Raw genomic sequence first — 23,570 nt, 5'->3', positions numbered from 1 at the left:
TGTCGATGTTTCTCTCTCTCTCTCCCTTCCTCTCTCTCCCTCCCACTCTATCTGTACAAAAAATGGAAAAATATCCTCAGGTGAGGATAAAAAAAAAAAAGAAAGAAAGAAAGCATGACTCATATATATGTTGTTTACAAGAGACCACCCTCACAATAAAAGACTCACATAGGTTGAAAGTGAAGGGATGGGAAAAAATCTTTCAAGCAAACAGAAAGCAAAAAGAAGTTGGGGTAGCAATACTTATACCTCATAAAGTAGATTTCAAAATGAAGGCCATAACTAGAGACAAAGAAGACCACTGCATAATATTGAAAGCATCTATCCAACAGGAAGATATAACCTTGATAAACATATATGCACCCAATATAGGAGCACCAAAATATATTAAAAATCTACTGGAGGACATCCAAGGACAAATCGACAGCAATACAATAATAGCAGGGGACTTCAATACCCCATTGACACCACTGGATAGATCCTCTAGACAAAAAAATTAGCAAGGAAACAGAGACTCTAAATAAAGTACTAGACCAAATGGATTTAATAGATATCTACAGAGAATTACACACCAAAACTACAGAATTCACATTCTTCTCAAGAAAACATGGGACATTTTCAAAGATAGACCACATGACAGGACACAAACTAAATCTCTACAAGTTCAAGAAGACTGAAATCTTATCAAGCACCTTCTCAGATCACAATGGCATGAAACTAGAAGTCAATTGCAACAAGAACATGCAAAGACATTTGAACACATGGAGGCTAAATAGCATGTTATTGAACAATGAATGTGTTACCGAGGAGATCAAGGAAGAAATTAAAAACTTCCTAGAAACCAATGAAAATGAACACAACAACACAAAATCTATGGGATGCAGCAAAAGCAGTTCTGTGAGGGAAGTTCATAGCACTACAGCCCTACCTCAAGAAACAAGAAAAATTTCTAATTGACTGTCTAATCTCACAACTTAAACAATTAGAAAATAAACAAAAAGAAAACCCCAGAGCAAGTAGAAGGAAGGAAATAGTAAAGATCAGAGCAGAAATAAATGACATTGAGACCAAAAAAACAATTCAAAGGATCAATAAAACAAAGAGCTGGTTTTTCGAAAAGATAAGCAAGATTGATGGACCCTTCGCTAGACTCACCAAGAAACAAAGAGAGAGAACCCAAATACACTAAATCAGAAATGAAAGAGAAGTAACAACCGACACCAGAGAAATACAAAAGATCGTTAACAGTTACTATGAACAACTATATGGCAACAAATTCAACAATCTAAGTGAAATGGACAAATTTCTAGAAACACACAGTCTCACAAAACTGGACCGGAAGAGATAGAAAACTAGAACAGTCCAATAACAACTAAGGAAATTGAAGACATACACAAGACTCTCCCAGCAATCAAAAGCCCAGGCCCGGATGGCTTCATGGGGGAGTTTTACCGAACATTCAAAAAAGAACTAACACCCATTCTCCTCAAACTATTTCAGAAAATTCAAGAAGAAGAAGGACTTCCAAACTCGTTCTATGAGGCCAGCATAATTCTAATTCCAAAACCAGAAAAAGACACAACAAAGAAAGAAAACTATAGGCCAATATCCCTGATGAACATAGATGCCAAAATCCTGAACAAAATACTAGCAAATCGGATCCAGCAATATATCAAAAAAATTATTGACCATGACCAAGTGGGATTCATCCCAGGGATGCAAGGCTGGTACGATATTCACAAATCAGTAAATGTGATACACTACATAAATTAAATGAAGAACAAAAAACACATGATCATATCAATAGATGCCGAAAAAGCTTTCAACAAAATCCAGAATCCATTTCTGATAAAAACGCTCAGCAGTGTGGGAATAGAGGGATCATATCTCGACATAATAAAGGCCATATATGAAAGCTCTACAGCCAACATCATACTCAATGGGCAGAAACTAAAAACATTTCTATTAAGAACAGGAACAAGGCAGGGATGGGCATTTTCACCACTCTTATTTAACATAGTACTGGAAGTCTTAGCCACAGCAATCAGACATGAAGAAAAAAATAAAAGGGATCCTAATTGAAAAGGAGGAAGTGAAACTGTCATTATTTGAAGATTATATGATATTATACATAGAAAACCCTAAAGACTCCATCAAAAATCTACTAGATTTAATAAATGCATTTGGCAAAGTAACAGGATACATAATTAACATAAAAAATCGATGGCATTTGTATACATCAATGATGAACTCACAGAAAGAGAAACTGAAAAAATAATCCCATTTACAATCTCAGCAAAAAAATTAAGATACCTAGGAATAAACTTAACCAAAGAAGTAAAGAAGCTATTTGCAGAAAACTACAGGTCATTGAAAAAGGAAATAGAGGACGATATAAAACAGTGGAAGCACATACCTTGTTCATGGATTAGAAGAATTAAGATCATTAAAATGTCCATACTACCCAAAGTAATCTATAGATTCAATGCAATCCCCATCAAAATACCAATGACATATTTCACAGAACTAGAACAAATACTTCGAAAGTTCATATGGAACCAAGAAAGTCCCCGAATAGCTATAGCAATTTTGAAAAAGAACAAAGTAGGTGGGCTTACAATACCAGATATCAGGTTATACTACAAAGCGACTGTAATCAAAACAGGCTGGTACTGGCACAAGAACAGGCATATAAACCAGTGGAACAGAAATGAGAACCCAGAAATGGACCCAAGGCAATATGCTCAATTGATATTTAAACAAGGGTGGCAAGAGCATACAGTGGAGTAAAGACAGCTTCTTTAATAAATGGTGTTGGAAAAATTAGACAGCTAAATGCAAAAAAATGAAACTAGACCATCAACTTACACCATACACAAAAAATAAACTCAAAATGGATAAAAGACTTAAATGTGACCCGTGGATCCATAAAAATTCTAGAGGAAAATGCAGGTATCAAAATTTTAGACATCATACGCAGCAGAATTTTCACTGATAAATCACTTAAGGCAACAGAAACAAAGGAGAAAATGAACACATGGGACTACATCAAACTTAAAAGCTTCTGCACAGCAAAGGAAACAATCATCAAAATGGAAAGGCAACCCACTGCATGGGAGAACATCACTGCCAATGATATATCAGAGAAGGGGTTAATTTCCAATATATAGAGAGTGCTCAGAAAACTCAACAAAAGGAAGACAAAGAACCCAATTAAAAAATTGGAAGAGGAGCTGAATAGATACCTCTCCAAACAGGACATACAAATGGCCAAGAGACATATAAAGAAATGCTCGACATCACTAATCATCAGAGAGATGCAAATCAAAACAACAATGAGCCCTGGCCAGTTTGGTTCAGCAGTTAGAGCGTCGGCCTGCGGTCCAGAGAGACCCGGGTTCGGTTCCCACTAAGGGCACATACTTCGGTTGCAGTTTGTCCCCGGCCGTGGTTGGTCGTGCGGGTGGCAGCCACTCGATGTGTCCCTTCACGTCGATGTTTCTCTCTCTCTCTCCCTTCCTTTCTCTCCCTCCTACTCTATCTGTACAAAAAATGGAAAAATATTCTCGGGTGAGGATAAAAACAACAACAAAAAAACAACAACAATGAGATATCACCTCACACCTGTCAGAATGGCCACCATCAACAAATCATCAAACAACAAGTGTTGGCAAGAGTGTGGAGAAAAGGGGACTCTAGTGCACTGATGGTGGGAATGCAGACTGGTGCAGCCACTATGGAAAACAATATGGTGTTACCTCAAAAAATTAAAAATTGAACTTCCATTTGACCCAGTGATTCTGCTTCTAGGACTATACCCTAAGAAGCCTGAAACACCAATCAGGAGGAATATATGTACCCCCATGTTCATAGCAGCACTATTTACAATAGCTAAGATCTGGAAACAGCCCAAATGTCCATCAGTAGACGAATGGATAAAAAAGCAGTGGTACATATACACAATGGAGTACTACGCAGCTGTAAGAAAGAAAGATCTCTTATCCTTTGAGATGACATGGAGGGACCTGGAAAGTATTATCCTAAGTGAAATAAGCCACGCAGAAAAAGACAAATACCACATGATCTCACTTATATATGGAATATAATTAACATAACAGTCTGAGGGATACGGTAGACCCAGAAACATTGAGGTAGGGCACATACTGACATCCCTCAGAAGAGGAGTTGGGAAGAGATAAACCACAGAACTTATGTGCATGTATGCATAACCAATGGACATGGACAACAAAGCCGGTGATGGGGCGGGGCATGGGTGGGATGGGGGGGTGGGTGTCAATGGGGTAAAAAAAAGAGAAATATCTGTAACAACAACATAAAAATCTTTAAAAACAGATAACAAAAGAAATAAAAACAGAATATCAAGAAAACAGTAAAAAAAAAGAGTTATGTTCATCTTTATTCATACCCTTTAACAACAGGTTATCTGTATCTAGTACTTGACCTAGAAGCTCAAGTAAATGTGAGTGAAGAAAACTACACTAAGTGGGTCTCAACTCCAAACCACTCAGTCATATAACTAGTCTTTATGCCTCTAAGAGTACATTTTTAATAAAGAAAAGAAGAAAAACAGTGTTCTGGGAACCATTTAAAGGGCCTGCTTGTGTTAAGAGAAAGTGCTATACTAAACTACCGAAAAACACACAAGTACCTTAAAGGACTCACGGCAAAGCTATAGCCAAGTACAAGGAGATGTTCATGGACAACAAGCCAATGTCTAAAAAATAAAACCCCACACCTGTTAGAAACTGAAAAATGAAAATAATAGAAGCATATTTCCCTACATCTCTATTTCATGAAATCTGGATTTTTAAAGAAAGATAATTAATAATTTTGATTTTTCAAACTATGATACAGAAAAGTCACTTCTAAGCTATAATTTCAAATCAATAAACCTTGATTTTTTTCTGCTTTAAATAAATTTTTGTTTTGAAATAATTTTAGATTTTCAGAAAAGTTGCAAAGAACTACAGAGTACCTATATATCCTTCACCCAGTTTCACCTATAGTTAACATCCTACATAAATAACCCTGGTTTTGTCAAAACTAAAAAACTAACATTGGTACATTATTATTAACTAAGCCACAGACGTTATTTGGATTTAATCTGGTTCTTCATTAATGCCTTTTTTCAGTTTTAGATCCAATTCAGGGTACCACATTGAATTTAATGACATTTTTTTTTTTAGCGCTCTAAGTTTTAGAGCATGCTAAACTTGTATGTATTATTAACAATGCTCTTCATTATAATGACTATAACAATACAGGTCCTTGGAAAATATGATTTATTGGATATTAGGGGTATGTTACATTAAGATTCATGTAAACATGACATTACATTAATTTTTCATTGAAAAGAGGTAAATCTCTAAAGATTTGACCCACTGCCCACTTTGTCAGGAAACTGATCAATCAAATTATTTAATGTTTTAGAAATATTTCTTCAAAAAATGCTTGTCACTTACCTATCTCTCAAGGCTTTAGTAAAAAGTTGTAACGTATATGGTAAGTCCTTTTCATTAATCCTGCAATAAAATATAAAGTATTATTGTAATCATAATCATAATCAAATAATACATTTTATCCAATATATGTAAAAACTGCTTTTCTTTTATTCTCAAATTTTATTTTTAATCTTTTCATTAAGATAACAAAATAACTCATTTAAGAGATAGTAATTCTATAAATGAATTACATGTCTTTAGTTTAAAAATAAAGGCATACTATCAAGATACCAATGGTTTATTTCATAGAACCAGAACAAATATTTAAAAAAATGTATATAGAACCACAAAAGACCCTGAATAGCTACATCGATCTTGAGAAAAAAGAACAAAGTGGAAGGAATCATGCTACTTGATATAAAACTATACTACAAAGCCACAGTAATCAAAACAGTATGATACTGGCATAAAAGCAAATATAGATCAATGGAACAAAAGAGAGAACCTAGAAATAAGCACACACCTTTACAGAAAATTAATATTGGACAAAGGAGACAAAAACATACAATGGAGTAAAGACAGTCTATTCAATAAATGATGCTGGAAAAATTGAAAAGGTACATGCAACAAAAAAAGAAACTAGACCACCTTCTTATACCATACACAAGAATAAACTCAAAATGAATTAAAGACTTAAATGTTAGAGTTAAAACCATAAAACTCCTATAAGAAAACACAGGCAGTAAAATCTCAGATATTTCCCATAGCAATATTTTTTTTCTGATATATCTCCTTGGACAAGGGAAACAAATAAAAAATGAACAAATGGGACTACATCAAACTAAAAAGCTCTGCACAGCAAAAGAAATGAAAAGACAACCCACTCAATGGGAGAACATATTCACTGATACAGCTGATAAGGAGTTAACACCCAAAATTTATAAAGAACTTATAAAACTCAACACCAAAAAGCAAAGAATCCAAATAAAAAATGGGCAAAGGACCTGAATAGGCTCTTCTCCAAAGAGAACGTACAGATGGCCAATAGACATGTGAAAAGATGCTCAATGTCACTAATCATCAGAGAAATGAAAATTAAAACCACAATGAGATATCACCTCATACCTGTCAGAATAACTATTATCAATAAGTCAACAAACAATAAGTGTTGGTAAGGATGTGGAGAAAAGAGGACCCTTGTGCACCGTTGGTGGAAATGGTGGTAGGTGCAGCCACTGTGAAAAGCAGTATGGAGTTACATCAAAAAATTAAAAATAGAACTGCCTTATAACCCAGCAATTCCACTTCTGGGAATTTATCTGAAGAAACCCGAAACACTAACTCAAAAGAATATATGCACCACTATGTTTATTGCAGAGTTATTTACAACAGCCAAAATTTGGAAACAGCCCAAGTGTCCATCAGGAGATGAGTGCATAAAAAAAAGCTGTGGTGCATTTACACAATGGAATACCTCCCGGTCATAAAAAAGAAAAAAATCTTACCTTTTGCAATAGTATAGATGGACCTGAACAGCATTATGCTAAGTAAAATAAACCAGTCAGAGAAAGACAAGTACCATATAATTTCACTCCTATGTGGAAACAAAACGAACTAACAAGCAAAATAGAGACAGTCTCATAGTGTCATAGGCTGACAGCTGTCGGGGTGGGAGGGTTGGGAGACTGGGGGTGGGATTGAGCTAAAAAGAAAAAAAAAGAGAAAAAATTCATGGTCACAGACTACAGTGTGGTGATTACAGGGGAGAAGGAAGGGTGGGGAGAGGTGGAGGAGGGTGGGAGATAAAGGGTAATGGAAGGACACTTGAGTTAGGTTGGTAAACACATAATCCAGTTTACAGATGATGAGTTGTGGAATTGTGCACCAGGAACTTGTATAATTTTGTTAACCAATGTCACAAATAGGATAAAATATCTGCAAATTATATATCTGATAAAAGATTTGTATACAGAAATAAATACAGGCATGCAAAATTTAATAAAAGTTCTAAGATAAACAGAAAATGTTCTAGAAAAAAAAGGCCACAATGAATAAAACTAAGAACAATGCTTCACATTCTTTTCCATGTGCATAATGCTGTGGAAATTACTAAACAGTCATAAACGAGTGTATCATATTGAAGGCACAGCCTTTTTGAGGGGAAAATAATAATTAAGGGTTTGGGGTCAGGAGATTTGTTTTTTAAGTGTCTGGTAAAGTGTCTATGTGTAACGGATTGCCTGAGATAGTAACAATTTATGCCCATTGTCTCAACTGATTTATTATTTGTCCTGGATTTTCCATTTTCTAGTGATTTTTTTTTTAAAACAGTAGCATTATAATAAGGCAGGGCTTTTCTTTCAGGCTCTGCCATAATTTCATTGAGCACTGTGAGATGCATGTGAAGTGAACCCAGTGCCATTTAACATGTGGTAAAATCTGACAGGCCCTGAGCAGTAGCCCATCCCTGGATGGGCTGCAACTGACACTTCATTCTCAGACATCATCCAGTTCACTTAACAGAAAACATGGCATTCAGGAGTAGCTAGGGACAGCTGACTCCTTCAGTTTGGGGTAAAGATGGAAGAAATATTCAAAGGTGCTTCCCCTTCTTATGACTAGCTTGATTATACCAACTAAACATATGGAGATATTTTAAATATTACTCTATAAAGTATGACTTTCCAACTAGATCAAATTACTGTTCTTTAAACATATGTGCATAACCCACAGACAGACAAAAGTCAGGTGATGGCCAGAAGGAAGCGGGGGGCAGGCCTAGATGGAAGTGGACAAAAGGTGGGGGGAATGGAGGGAATGGGGACATCTGTAATAATGTCAACAATTAGGAAAAAGAAAAAAATAATTCTTTACATTTATCTTAGTCAATTATGATTACAAATTATCTTAATTTAAACAAAGTTAAGTGACAGCTGATATGCTGTTGGCTCTACTAGCTTCCTATCAGTGTCAGGAGATACATCAACTAGAAAAATCAGTTCATTCTAATAATGGCTGGATTATTTTCAACTCATATAATAAAAGTAAATCTTTTACATGTTCATTCTGTAGAACATGAAACATCGAAGATTGCTATAATTGCTATTAAAACTAAGTAAAATAGTGCAACAAAAGATAAAATTATAGTAAGTTTTCTTTTTGTTTTATCCTCACTCGAGGACATTGTTGCATTTATCTTCAGACAGAGCAGAAGGGAGAGAGGGAGAAAGAGAAAGAGAAATATTGATGTGAGAGAGACACATCAAGTGACTGCCACCCACAGGACCGCAACTGGGGCCGGGGACAAACCGCAACCGAGGTACATGCCCTTAGTGAGAACCAAACCCAGGACTCTCTGGTCCGCGGGCTGACACTCTTACTGCTTACTGCTGAGCCAAACTGGCCAGGGCTACAGTAAGTTTTCATCATTCAAAGTAATCAAGCCCAGGCAGTGTGGGTCAGTGGTTGAGCGTCGACCTGTGCACCAGGAGGTCGCTGGTTTGATTCCTGGTCAGGGCACATGCCAAGGTAGTGGGCCCAATCCCCTGTGAGGGGCATGCAGGAGGCGGCCAATCAGTGTTCTCTCTCATGGGTGTTTCTATCTTTCTCTCCCTTCCTCTTTCTCTAAAATCAATAAAGAAAAAAATAAAATAAAAACAAAGTAATCAAGCTCTATAAAGCCACCATGAACAGTGAATTTGTGAAAATCAAGCCATTGTTCTTAAAGGAAATACAGAGTTAGGCTCCTATGAGCCTTTGGGCACAACAATTTCAACTCCTCAGACATAAACTTGTTAAACATTTCAGCTTAAAGACACTTTTATTTAATATAAATTGCTGAGTCACTAACATTAAACTCAAACTCACAGTCAATAGTACTAACTCATGCCTGAAGATTTTTTTGGTTAAAGTTATTGTTTACAGTATTACAGATGTCCCCCATTCCACCCCCCAACATTTCCCCCTCCATTCAGTCCCCACCCCACACCAGGCCTTCCCCACACTATTGTCTGTGTCCATGGGTAATGCATATATGCATATAGGTTCTTTAGTTAATCTCTTCCCATCCCCTCAACCCCTCCCCCCTCCTCTGAGATCTGTCAGTCTATTCCATGCATCTATACCTCTGGAACTATTTTATTCATCAGTTTATTTTGTTCATTACATTCCACATATAAGTAAGATCATGTAGTATTTGCTGTTCTCTGACTGGCTTACTTCACTTAGCATTAATACTCTCCACATTCCTCCATGTCATCTCAAAGGGTAAGAGATCCTTCCTTTTTACAGCTGAATAGTATTCCATTGTGTAAATGTATCAGAGCTTTTTTATCCACTCATCTACTGATGGGCACTTGTTTCCAGATCTTAGCTATTGTAAATAGTGCTGCTATGAACATAGGGGTGCATATATTCTTTCTGATTGGTGTTCCAGGCTTCTTAGGATATATTCCTAGAAGTGTGATCACTGGATCAAATGGCAGTTTCATTTTTAACTTTTTGAGGAAACTCCATACTGTTTTCCACAGTGGCTGCACCAATCTGCCAATTCCCACCAGCAGTGTACAGGGTTCCAATAATTCCACATCCTCACCAGCACTTGTTGTTTGTTGACTTACTGATAGTAGCTATTGTGGCAGGGTGAGGTGATACCTCATTGTACTTTTTATTTGGATTTCTCTGATGATTAGGGATGTTGAGCACTTTTTTTCATGTCTATTGGCCATCTGTATATCCTCTTTGGAGAAGTATCTATTCAGGCCCTTTGCCTATTTATTTATTTATTCTCACCCAGGGATATTTTTTAGGGTTCTTTGCCCATTTTTTATTTGGATTGTTTGTCTTCCCGGTGTTGAGTTGTATGAGTTCTTTATATATTTTGGAAATTAACCCCTTATCAGATGTATCACTGGCGAATATGTTTTCCCATACAGTAGGTCCCCTGTTCATTTGGTTGATGGTTTCTTTTGCTGTGCAGAAAGCTTTTAGTTTGATGTAGTCCTGTTTGTTTACTTTTCCCTTTGTCTCTCTTGCCCTAGAAGAAGTATCAGCAAAAATACTGCTACGTGAGATGTCTGAGATTTTACTGCCTATGTTTTCTTCTAGGATTTTTATCATTTTGCCATTTACAGTTAAGTCTTTCATTTACTTTGAGTTTATCTTTGCATATGGTGTATGATGTTGATCTAATTTCATTATTTTTGCATGTACCTCTCCAATCTTTCCTAACACCATTTCTTTTTTAAACTATTTTTCTTCATTGATTTTAGAGAGGGAGAGAGAGAAATATGGATGAGAGAGAACATCAATTGGCCATCTCCTGCATGTCCTCCACTGGTGATAGGGCCCAAAACCTGGGCATGTGCCCTGTCTGGGAATCAAACCAATGACCTCTTGGCACATGAGTCAACACTCAACTACTGAGCCACACCAGTTGGACCTGCCACCATTTATTGAAGGGACTATCTTTAATCCATTATTAAATGGATTCTGTCCATTCTGCCTCTTCTGTCAAATATGAATTGACCATAATGGCATGGATTGATTTCTGGGGTCTCTGTTTTGTTCTATTGGTTTATATGCCTGTTCTTGTGCCAGTACCAGGCTGGTTGTTTTTTTGTTATTGTTGTTAATCCTCACCTAAGGATATTTTTCCATTGATCTTTAGAGAGTGGAAGGAAGGGAGGGAGGGAGAGAGAGAGAAAACACTGATGTGAGACACATTGATTGGCTGCCTCCTAATGACCCTGACCAGGGCTAGGGATCAAACCTGCAGCCCAAGCACATGTCATTGCCTGGGAAACCTGCAACCCTTTGGTCCATGCACTGACACTCGAATCGCTGATCCAACTGGCCAGGGCCAGGCTGTTTTGATTACAATGGCTTTATGGCATAGTTTGATATTTGGTACTGAGATCCTTCCAACTTTGTTCTTCTTTCTCAAGTTTTCTGAGGCTCTATGGGGTCTTATTTGGTTCCATATAAATTTTTGGAATATTTGTTCTAGATTTGTGAAATATACTGATAGTATTTTAATAGGGATTGCACTGAATCTATAGATTGCTTTGGGCAATAAGGACATTGTAATGATGGTAATTCTTTCAATCCATGAACATGATATATGCATCCGCTTGGTTGTATCTTCCCCTACTTCTTTTTAATGTCCTATAGTTTTCTGAGAACAAATCTTTAACCTCCTTGATTAAGTTTTTTCCTAGGTTTCTTATTTTCTTTTGTAGCAACAGTAAATTGGATTTTTTTCTTTCTTTTTCAGAGTTTATTATTGGTATATAAAAGTGCAACTGATTTCTGGATGTTAATTTTGTATCAAATTCATTTATTAAATCTAGCAGTTTTTGGTGGAGTCTTCAGGGTTTTCTATGTGCAAGATCATGTCATCTGTGAATATTGACATTGGACATAGGGGTGCATGTATTTATTTATTTATTTTTTGTTCTTGTCTGATCCTTAGAAGTCCTTGGCTGTGGCTAGGACTTCCAGTACTAAATTGAATAAGAGTATTGAAAGTGGACATCCCTGTCTTGTTCCTGATATTAAGGAAACATTTTTAATTTTTGCCCAAGGAGTATGATGTTGACTAAAGATATGTCATATATGGCCTTTATTACGTTGTGGTATAATCCCTCTATTCCCACTTTGTTGAGAGTTTTTTCATAAATGGGTACTGGATTTTGTCTAATGCTATTTCTGCATCTATTGATATAGTCATGTGGTTTTTATCCATCATGTTTATGTGATGTGTCACATTTATTAATTTGAGAATATTTTACAAGCCATGCTTCCCTGAAATAATCACACTTGGTGTCTGTATATGATCTTCTGATGCATTCCTGGATCCAATTTACTATTTACTATCCAATTTACTATCCAATTTATTGAAGACTTTAGTATCTATGTTCATTGGGGATACTGGCCTGTAATTTTGTTTCTGTAGTCTCTTTATCTGATTTTGGAATTAGGATAATGCTGGCCTCGTAAAAAAGGCTTGAAGTTCTCCCTCCTCTTGAATTTTTTGGAACAGTTTGAGGAAGATAGATTTTTACTTGTTGTTTGAATGTTTGGTAAAACATTCCTGTGAAGCCATCTAGTCTAGGATTTTTGTTTGCTGGGAATTGTTTGATTACTGCTTCAATTTCATTAGTTGTTTTGGGCCACTTCAGGTTTTCTGATCCTTTCTGATTGAGTTTTGGAAGATTGTATGTTTCTAGGAATTTGTCCATTTCACACAGGTTGTCCAATAGGTTGGAATATAGTTGTTCATAGTATTTTCTTATAATCCTTTGTATTTCTGTGGTATCAGTTGTTATTTCACTTCTTTCATTTCTGATTTTATTTGGTTCCTATTTCTTTGTTTCTTGACGAGTCTGGTTAAAGGTAGATAAATCTTGTTTATCTCTTCAAAGAATGAGTTCTTTGTTTCATTGGTCTTTGTATTTTTGCTTGTTTTTAGTCTATACGTTATTTCCACTCTGATCTTTATTTTTTCTTTCCTTCTACTTACTCTGGGCTTTTTTTTAGTTGTAGGATTAGACACTTTATTAGAGATTTTTCTTGTTTCTTGAGTTAGGCCTGTAATGCTATGAACTTCCCTCTCAGGACTGCTTTCACTGTATCCCATAGATTTTGTGTTGTTGTGTGTTCATTTTCATTTGTTTCCATGAAGTTTTTTATTTCTTCTCTGATCTCATTGATAATTCATTCATTTTTTAATGCCATGTTATTTAGCCTCCATGTGTCTGAATGTTATTGAGTGTTTTTTTTTTTTTTCTTTTTGTAGGTGGTTTCTAGTTTCATGCCATTGTGATCTGAGAAGATGTTTGATATGATCTGATCTTCTTGAACTAGTTAAGTTGTATTTTGAGTCCTAACATGTGGTCTATTTTATAGAATGCTCTGTGTGCACTTGACACGAATGTATATTTTGCCACTTTGGGATGAAATGTTCTGTAATATCAACTAAACCCATCTGATCTAGCATGTAGTTTAAGGTTTCTGTTTTTTTGTTGATTTTTTTGTCTGGAAGATACATTCAGTGGTGTCACTAGGGTATTACATTTCATGACTATCACTATATTGCTGTCTGTCCCTGCTTTAAAGCCCTCCAAGAGTTTTTTAATATATTTATGAACTCCTGTATTGTACTTATATGTTTACCCAGGTATGTCCTCTGGTTGGATTGATCCCTTCAGTATTATGTAGTGAGCTTCCTTGTCTCTTGTTATGACCTTTGTTTTAAAGTCTACTTTGTCAGATATAAGTATTGCTACCCTTGCGTTTTTTGTTTGTATCTCTATTTGCATAAAAAGATTCCATCCCTTCACTTTCATCCTGTGTGAGTCTTTTGTTCTGAGGTGGGTCTCTTATAGGCAGCGTATATATGGGTCATATTTTCTTATGCATTCAGCTGCCCTGTCTTTAATTGGAGCATTTAATCCATTTGTATTTAAGGTTATTATTGGCAGGTACTTATTTATTACCATTTTTATCCTTTATGTCTTTGTTACTCTCTCTCTCGATTTATCCTTCTTCTTCTTCTTACAGCAGTCCCTTTAACAATTCTTGCAATGTTGGCTTGATAGTAATAAACCCCTTTATTGTTTTTTTTTGTCTGGGAAGCTCTTTATTTCACCTTCAATTTTGAATGATATCCTTGCTGGATAGAGTAGTCTTGGTTTCAGATCCTTGCTTTTCATTACTAAAAAACTTCATGCCATTCCCTTCTGGCCTGAAATGTTTCTGTTGATAAATCAGTTGACAGCCTAATGGGAGCTCCCTTATAAGCAACTGACTATGTTTCTCTTGCTGCCCTTAAGATTCTCTCTTTGTCTTTAATGTTTGCCATTTTTATTATGATGTGTCTTGCTGTGGGTCCCTTTGGGTTCATTTAGACTGGGACTCTGTGCTTCCTGAACTTTTGTCTTTTTCCATCACCAGGTTAGGTAAGTTTCCCACCATTATTTCTTCAAACAGGTCTCTATCCCTTGCTTGCTTTCTTCTCCTTCTGGTACCCCTATGATGCAGATGTTGTTATATTAATATTGTCCCAAAGTTCCCTCAAACAATCCTCCTTTTAAAATTATATTTTCTTTTTGTGCTCTCATTATTTTTTTTCCCTATCTTATCTTCTAATTTGCTGGTTTGATCCTCATCTTCGCCTAGCCTACTAGTTATTCCTTGCAGTATAATCTGTTTCACATATGGCATTCTTCATTTCTGATTGATTCTTTTTCATGGTTTCTATGTCCTTCTTCATGCTTCTGAGCATCCTTATAACCATTACTTTGAACTCTGTTTCTGATAAATTGGGTGCCTTCATTTCATTTAGCTCTTTTCCTGGAGATTCCACCTGTTCTTTCATTTGGGGGCCTGATTCTTTATCTCCCCATTTTGGCTTTGACTTTGTGTTTGTTTCTATGTGTTGGGCTCAGCAGCACAACTGTTAACTCTTCAGGCTGGGTTTATATAGAGGTATACCTTGATCACCATATAAGAGCAGGGGCTGCCTCTCTAGGCGAGGTTGTTCCCAGCAGGGTCTAGAACCTGCTGTGATCCCCCTTGTGGTGTGCCATTTGTGTGTCTAGATGAGTTAAGCTCTGATGTAGTCTGAAGCCCACCACTGGCTGTGCTGGCTCATGGTCCTCTTGGGTGGGCTTCAGATGCAGGTTGCTGTCAGGCATTGTGTGTAACAAACCTTGGGCTGCCTGTCTGTAGCTACCACTCTGTTCACTGTTTGTATCAGTGTCTACTGACTTGTGTGTGTGTGGGGGGGGGGGGAGCAATGGGTCAGCTTTTTCCATCTTAGGGCTTGGGGCAGATCCTGAGGTCTATCCCCATTTGTCACCTACTCTGCTTCTCACCTGAGGTTGCCTGGTCTTCCTCCAGAGCCTTCCAAATTGATTCTGTAGTTCAGGCTAGCATGCCCCCTGCTTTAGGATCATGCAGTTAGGCAGTCATTGAGGGGAAGTTAGTCCTTGCTTCAAAGCCAAATTCCTCAGTCTCTGTGCCAGAGTCTCCAACTCTAGTTCCCCTTAAACGAGCTCATTATATATAGGTTCAGGTTAGGTGCAACCTACAGTCTCCTTTGCAGGACTCACTGGCATAGATCCAAAGAGTCTCCCGTTGAGGATGTTGCCAGCCCAGCATGCTGGATGAAGCTAAGCATTTCCTCCGAGTCCCAGACAAAGCCTCCAAGGGATTCATACTTTGTCCTGCTCTGAACTATTCTGCCACCCTCCACAGAACTGCACCAAGGACTTCACAGGGCTGAACCAAACAGTCTCCTATTAGAGATGGTGCCCGCAGCCTGCAGGGGGAGGTGGGTGGGGGGACACAGGAACTACCTCTCCTTGGTACTGTGCCCTAGAACTTGGAGGAAGCTTAGATCTGCCTCCCCACAGTACAGTCATGGAGCTCAGCACTCACCTGTCTGTCTCCCTAACAGAAGCCTCCCTAGGAGACACTGTCCAAAAGTCCCAGCTCTGCATGGAACCAGTGTCCATGTGCCACCCAACCAAGCAGGAAGAGGAGAAAATCACCAGATTACAATCTCTCTGCATGGCTCAGCAAAAGCAGGGCTAAAATTCCCAGCTCTTCTTGTGACCTAAACTCCATAGTGTGGGCCAAGAATCCCAAACCTGTGCTGCTCCCCTGTGCTGCCAACTCAGCAGGACAGAGAAATCTTGTTAGCCCCACAGGTGGGGGCTGGGGCTCTGACCTTGCACTCAAGGTGGGAAAGACTGTTTCTTTTTTCCCAAGCTACACAGTTTAGTCACATCTACCCAATGCCTTTCCAGAAAGTAGAGGGTCACTCAAAGTCACTGCAGGGTGTAGCCCCCAGAGCCGTCGCTGAACCCAAACACAGCCACACAGCCTCTCCAGTAGATGGAGTCTGGAGCAAATTTCTCAGGCTGGAGCTCCTAAAAACAGGAGCTCTTTGAAAAAGGAGAAACATCTGTAACAAAAATAAATTAATTCATTAATTAAAAAAAAAAAAATAGGAGCTCTTCTTCACTGACAAGGTGCAGTCAGGGTCTCCCAGGTGGACAGAATCCACCAGATTCCCTCTGACTGATGCTAAGCGAGCTCCTCTTCCCTTTTCTCTTTCTCTGGGCTGGGGATCCCTGTGTGGGGTTGAGACTTCACACTACCAGGGGGTGGCAGTTTTGCAGTCGTGCTTTCCCTGCAGTTTCTCAGCCACTCCTCTGATCAGTCTCTACATGGCTTCTTCATTGCTCCTTAGATATATTTCAGATCAGCTATATTTCTATTGGTTTTTCAGGCTGATTGCTCTGTAGTTTAGCTGTAAATCTGTTCTTTGGCTGGGAGCACCTCACACAGCCCCCAGTTACTCTCCAGTCATCTTTAGCCTCTGAATGAAGTTTATTTAAAATGCATGTTCTCTGTAAAATACATCTCAGCCTTCTTGCACTTAGAAACAATATACAGCACTTCAGAACTGTGCCTAGGCACTATTTTAAACAGGGAAATCATCAACAAGAAGCATAAAGATGCAAAAAATATGGCACCAGGAAAAGGACACTTGGTTATAGTATCAGCGCTGAAAGAAGGCTGAGAATTGCTATATTTTACCTAAGCTGAAAATATATGTTAAGTGATCCAAATTTTTTTCTAACTCTGCAAATGTCCACAAATGACTATAAAAGCTCCATGAGTACTAATTTGGGGATTACAAATATATTTTTGTAAGTAGAAGAATTTGCAAAATGGAATCTGTGACTAATGAGGATAGATTGTATTTGTTTTTATAGCAATAACACACACAAAAAAAATTTTGGCACATTTCCTTAGTGAGAACCGAACCCGGGACTCTATGGTCCTCAGGTCAATGCTCCAACCACTAAGCAAAACCGGCCAAGGCTAAATAACAACATCATAAAGTAAAAAACAATGTTCGTACTAATTAAAAAATTATGGAACAAAAAATAAAATTGGACTTGGTTGTGATTCACATAGAATTCAGAACTGTGCCATATAAACTTTAATAATACACTAGCAATCAGTGTAAAAGCAGACATGTTTTACAATTGCATCCATCAAAGAAATGCAGTCTACCAACCAAAATTTTAAACTATTTACACATACACACACACAGAAACTGAACTAAAAATTTTGTGTGACCAAGATAATGTTGAATAAGAAAAAACTTCAGCATAGCAGTATGTGTATTCTCTTTTTGCTACACCTTAGAAAACTTTGAGGCTTTTAAGACTCATATTGCAAAATCAATAGGACTAAACTGTTTTCACTGAAGCACTCTAATTAAATCTTGACTCCATTTTGTTCAGTCAGTTAGAAATCTTTAATTCAAGATTTAAAGAGAGAACCGCTTTTTCTTAAAACTTAGTTAAATTTATATTATGTACCAGGATAAAATGAACTTCAATGTGCTTATATTCTAGTGGCATCTAAATTTGGCAAAATGTTTAAAATAATTCTAGCCCTGGCCAGTTTGGCTCAGCAGTTGAAGCATCGGCCTGCGGACCAGAGAGTTCCAGGTTCGATTCCCACTAGGGGCACGTACCAAAAAAATAAAATAAAATAATTCTAAATAGATGAAATTTCTTTGACAAGCTCTGTCTTGTAAAAACATCATTGAATAAAGGCACTCTAAATAAAGTAAGAAAGACAGTACCTGTGAAACTGTATGGGTTGGAATATTTTCATGTTAAACTATGAAAAAAATCAAAATTCAGAATAACCTCAATGTAGTACAATTCTTTGAATTTACCAGGTATCTCAGTACCTACAGAGATATAATGTTCTCAAATTAAAAATTACTATGTACAGCAAATAGTAATTATTAAATAGTATCGATAATTTCAAGTTTAATAACCATTCAATGAAACTTTGCAGAAGACTATAATTTTATGAAACAAAAATAATACAATCATATTTCAAAACTACATTTCTTTCAGAAAAATACAAATCCAATATTATAAATTATGACTAAAACTAAATAATGCTTATGAACTTTAACTGAAAATCCTACTTAAGTTATTTTTTAAGGTTGAGAAAATCAATATGGAAGAGTTCTGTTTGCTTTGATGTACATGGATATATGTTATTTTTAGAAATAAATTTACTTTAAAAATAACTTCTAAATAACACAATTTTATATGTTCATCAATAAGATAAAAATAATTTGTCATTCAACAAATAAAATTATATAATTTTATTATCTTTTAGTATTCCTTATTCTCAAAAGAATCTCAGGTTGGACAATAAGGTAAATGGTTAACCTAAGTCTGATAATTAATTTTATGTGTCAACTTGGCTACCTAATGGTGCCCAACTGTTTGGTCTAACACTATTCTCCACATTGCTGTGAAGGTCTTTGTGGAAGAGATCAATATTTACAATCAGCTGATTTATTTAAATAAAGCACATTACTGTCTATAATGTGTTGGGCTTCATTTAATCATTTGAAGTCCTATAAGCAACTGAACTTCCTCAAGTAAGAAGCAATTCTCCCTCAAGACAGTAATACAGAAACCGCGCGTGGTTCCAGCCTGCTAGCCTACCCTACAAATTTCAGATTTGCCAGCTCCCACAATCACATGAGCTATTTCCTTTAAAAAAATGTGATAGTATAAGTTATACACACACACACACCCCTATATATACATATCCTAGTAGTTCTATTTCTCTGAAATACTTTATATACTAGGTAAAAAGATTAGAATGTATTAAGGAATGCCAGTGGAACTTCTTGTCTCTGATAAGAGTAGAAAGTGAAAGGGTTTTGTTTTAGGAAGCATGTAATTAAAACCATGAAAATGACCTTTAAAGAAGAACAAAGCCCCAGACTCTAGGGTCATACCTTCCTATGCCTGAAAAATAACACATAACCCAATTAACTCAGGTTTTAGAGAACAAAGTTATGTCTTACTCCTCTCTGTACCTCCTTTCTAACAGGTAGTCTGAGACAGAAAAGGTTCTCTAAAATGTTGCTAAACAAATGATGTCTCAGAAGACATCGCCCAGTCCTAAATTCTATGAAAATTGCGAGTATATGCAAAATGATGTCTTTAATATTTTCAGTAATCATAATGTTTTCAGTAGCATTAGTGTTGCCACTCTGAGACTGTTGCATGTGTAATATGGGATAAAAATAAGTGAATAAGTATGGGATTTTTCTAATTCTATAATCACTCCTTGGCACAGAGGAAAGGAGATGCAGAAGGAAGATATAAATGTACCATAGTCTAGAATTTTAATTAAAAGCATCAATATAAACTTGTGAGGTATTTTTATTTTATCATAAATATGCACACAGATTTCTGAGCTCTGTTCACAGTAATGGCCTAGAAACAATGACTAATCCAGTATCAATGAACATCCTTTACATACAAGTGTTCCTTACAGAAATGGCTGATTTTAGGATTCAGGAGTCAACTGTGAGAGGCTCCCACTAGACAAAGATAGAATATTTGAGCTTCATTAATGATAATAATTGAAATAGATTAAAATCTATCAAATAGTCCGGTCGATTTGGCTTGGCAGTTAGTTGGACTGTGGGCCCTCGGACCAAGAGTCGTGGGTTCAATTCCAGTCAAGGGCACATACCTTGGTTGTGGTTCATCCCAGGCCCTGGTTGGGGTCATGTGGGAGGAAACCAATTGATATGTCTCTCTCACATCAATGTTTCTCTCTCTCTCTCTCTCTCTCTCCCTCTCTCTCTCCCTCCTACTATAACTGGAGATAAATGGAAAAATATCCTCAGGTGAGGATTTAAAATATAAATATAAATAAATATATATATGTAAAAAATATATATATATATACACACACACACACATATATACACACACACAAATATATATATGTGTGTGTATATACATTTATATATAAATAATTAGTAAAGAAATTAAAACACCATTCTGGAAAACATTCACTGAATTCGAAAGACTATAATAAAGAAAAGAATAAAAAAGGAATCAGACCTATAGAAAAAGAAAAGCAAAATGGCAAATATAAATCCAACCATATCAATAATATTAAATGTGAAGACTAAACAATCCTATCAAAAGGCAGAGTTTATCAGATTGTATTTTTAAAAATCCAACTATATCCTTATATAGTTTCTAGAGAAGATGTATTTTAGGTTCAATGATATAAACAGATCAAAAGTAAATGGATGGAAAAAGATATATTATGCAAAGATTATAAAAGATTCAGACAAAATAGACTTTAAAATAAACAAAAAAAGAATTGAAGTAATAATAAATAAACAATTCAAAATGATAATGGGAAACTTCAATATCTTTTTTCAATACTGGATAGAAAAACCAGGAAGAAAAATCAAAAGGTAATAGAAGATCTGAACTTCTACAGAACTATAGGCCCACTAGACCTAACAGACACCTACACAACACTCCACCTAACAATACAATGTATATTCTTCTCAAGTATACATAACACATTCTCAAAGATAGACCACATAGCAAGCCAGACAACCCTCAATAATTTTAAGTGATTAAAATGCAAAGAATGTTCTCTGACCACATAAGACCTTAATTAGAAATCAGTAAAAGAAGGAAAATTTTTAAATACAAAAATAGTACAAAAAAATACTATAAAAAATTGCACAGCAACAAATTGGTTAACTTAAATGTAAAGGAAAAATTCCCAGAAAACCACCAACTACTGAAACTGACCTAACAATAAATAGAAACTTTTAATAAGCCTGTAACAAGTAGAGATTGAATTAGTAATTAAAACACTTCCAACAAAAATAAGTGCAGACCCAGAGAGCTTTATTGGTAAATTCAACCAAACATATACAGTCGTCCCTCCCACTTCGCACTTCGACTTGCGAGGTTTCACTCTATCGTGGTTTTTTCAAATATGTTCATTAAAAAGTTGATTGAGATAGTGAAAATGATACAGCGCGCGCTCAGTTGTCTGAGTCAATTATACACCCCTGTATTATAATTAAAATTAAAATTACTGTACGTATGGACTGTAGGCCTATGTATTCGAGCACCCCCGCAAATCCTTCAACACCAGGTGCAACCACTGGACCACTCCTTGTGTGTGGGCAATAACTTTTTTCCAAAAAATCGGGTGTGGTGAAACCAAGCCTATCAGAGCGTGCTGTTCACTGATTGGCTATCCTATCCGCTTCCTATCCTGGCCACTGATTGGCTCAGGCTCACACAAGTTCATTTCTTTCATACACATTTCTATATCGCTATGCGTCAGAAGCATCTTTGCTCTTGTGTTTGCGATTACTGAGAACTTTTATCTAAGCCCCACGATGTCTCCCAAACGTGCTGCTTCGTCTAAGCCTTCTGATAATGAAACTACGCGCTGGAGGAAGATGCTTACCATCCGGGAGAAGGTGAAACTCTTAGATATGATCAAAGATAGCAAAAAAATCATGGAGGTTGCCCGCCATTACGACTTGAATGAGTCTACCATTCACTCCATCCGCAAAGATGAAAAGAACATCCGTGCAATGGCTACTGTCTCTTTAAATAAGGAAGTAAAGCACCTGGTCACAAGTTGTAATAAGTTCATAGTGAAAACGGAGTCTGCCCTAGCTGTTTGGATCAGCGGCAGCTACAAGAAAAAGGTTATATTGGATTCGCTGGTCATCCGGGAGAAGGCAAGGCAGCTCCATCAGTGCTATACAGTGGACGAACCCAACCAGGACCCTCTTCTGCAACGTTCATAGATTTCACGGCAAGCAAGGGTTGGAAGTTCCAGAAGAGGTATCATCTGAAGAGTGTCATTCTCCATGGAGAAGCTGCCCTTGCTGACCAGCCTGCAGCAGAGGACTACATGAACAGGTTCCAGAAGACCCTTGAGGAGGGCGAGTATCATCCAGAACACGTGGATGAGATGCTAGAGACACATTCGGATCCCTTAACTGACGAGGATCTGGTGGAGATGACTAAGTCTGTAAGTGAGGAGAAGGAAAAACAGCCAGAGATTCCTGGGGGTCAGGAGGAAGAAGCTGGCCTTAAACTTGAGTGTCTCTCACAAGTAGTGAGAACTATTAAGGTAATATAGGACATGATTGGCAAATGGGACCCACAAATGCGTGCATTGTGCTTCTGGAATGCACTTAATGAAGAGATAGAACCCTACAAATGCCTCCTCAAGCATATGAAAAGACAGCGCCAGCAACTGCCTATCATGATGTTCTTCAGCCATGCACCCAGATACCCACTGCCTACTCCTAGTACTCCTTCAGCGGAAGAAGATGATGACGACAACGACAATGATGACAACGAAGCACCTGCCGAAGATACTGCACCACCTGAAGACTCTCCTACTGAGGTCATGCCATCCGAGGAGCAGTAACCTTGCTCTTCTTTGCTGTGCAGTACATCTCTTCATCTTCATCACTTCATCATCGAACAAGTTGCACTATTTTCAGAGGTTAGTGGTTGTGTGTAAGAACTGTATGTTTGTAATGTCTAATTTGACTTATTTTCTCTTATTTTGTCTAATATTGGGTAATACGAGTGTAACAGTGACTAAAGGGTGTTATTTCATGTCTAGAGGGCTCTAATGATGTTAAAGAACGTATATAGAAGGTCATAAACAGGTTTTCTATGCTCTGTGCTAAATCATGAATAAACCTAAAGAACATTATACTAAGTGAAAGAAGTCAAACACAAAAGACCTTGAATTGTATGACTCTATTTACATGAAAATCAGAATAAAGAAACCCAGAGACAGAAAGTAAATCAATGGTTGCCAGGACTGGCATGACCTGGAGGATGGGGATGGAAAGTGACTGCTAATGGGTAAGGTTTTTTTTTTTTTTGATGTGATGAAAGTGTTCTAAGCCTTAGTTGTAAAACTGCGAATATACTAAAACCATTGAACTGTATACTTTAAATGGGTTAATTTTATGGCATGAAAATTGTATCTCAATAAAAATGTTTTTATTTTTATTAAAACCAACAATAGTGTCTAAGAAAGAAAACTGCATAAATTATCAAAAAAAAAATACCAGTACTATAAAAGTTGGGATAATGCTTACTTATGGGAAACAGGAGGGTTGTGAATGATATAGACACAGAAGAGTTTCAAGGGTTACTGACAAAGTTC

General features: G+C 36.9%; 1 protein-coding gene across 50 annotated transcripts in view; it reads right to left on the bottom strand.

Annotated features, from left to right (window-relative positions):
• ZNF438 (zinc finger protein 438) overlaps positions 1 to 23,570 on the bottom strand; it is a 195,568-nt gene that overhangs the window by 158,914 nt on the left and 13,084 nt on the right. For 39 of the 50 annotated variants that reach the window (XM_036256292.1, XM_036256129.1, XM_036256170.1 and 36 more), the window contains 2 exons: positions 5,484 to 5,543; positions 4,670 to 4,735 (listed from right to left, as the gene is read on the bottom strand). The gene's annotated coding sequence lies outside the window, so the exon portion shown is untranslated. Of the gene's footprint in view, positions 1 to 4,669; positions 4,736 to 5,483; positions 5,544 to 21,833; positions 21,953 to 23,570 lie in introns of those variants that run through there. The other 11 variants (XM_036256386.1, XM_036256356.1, XM_036256440.1 and 8 more) reach the window with 2 other exon arrangements.

This window comes from Molossus molossus, unplaced genomic scaffold, assembly GCF_014108415.1.
Source record: "Molossus molossus isolate mMolMol1 unplaced genomic scaffold, mMolMol1.p scaffold_m16_p_1, whole genome shotgun sequence".
In the NCBI taxonomy this organism is placed as follows: Eukaryota; Metazoa; Chordata; class Mammalia; order Chiroptera; family Molossidae; genus Molossus; species Molossus molossus.
Note: the sequence above shows the minus strand (reverse complement) of the source record. Positions and strands in the feature narration are given on the sequence as shown.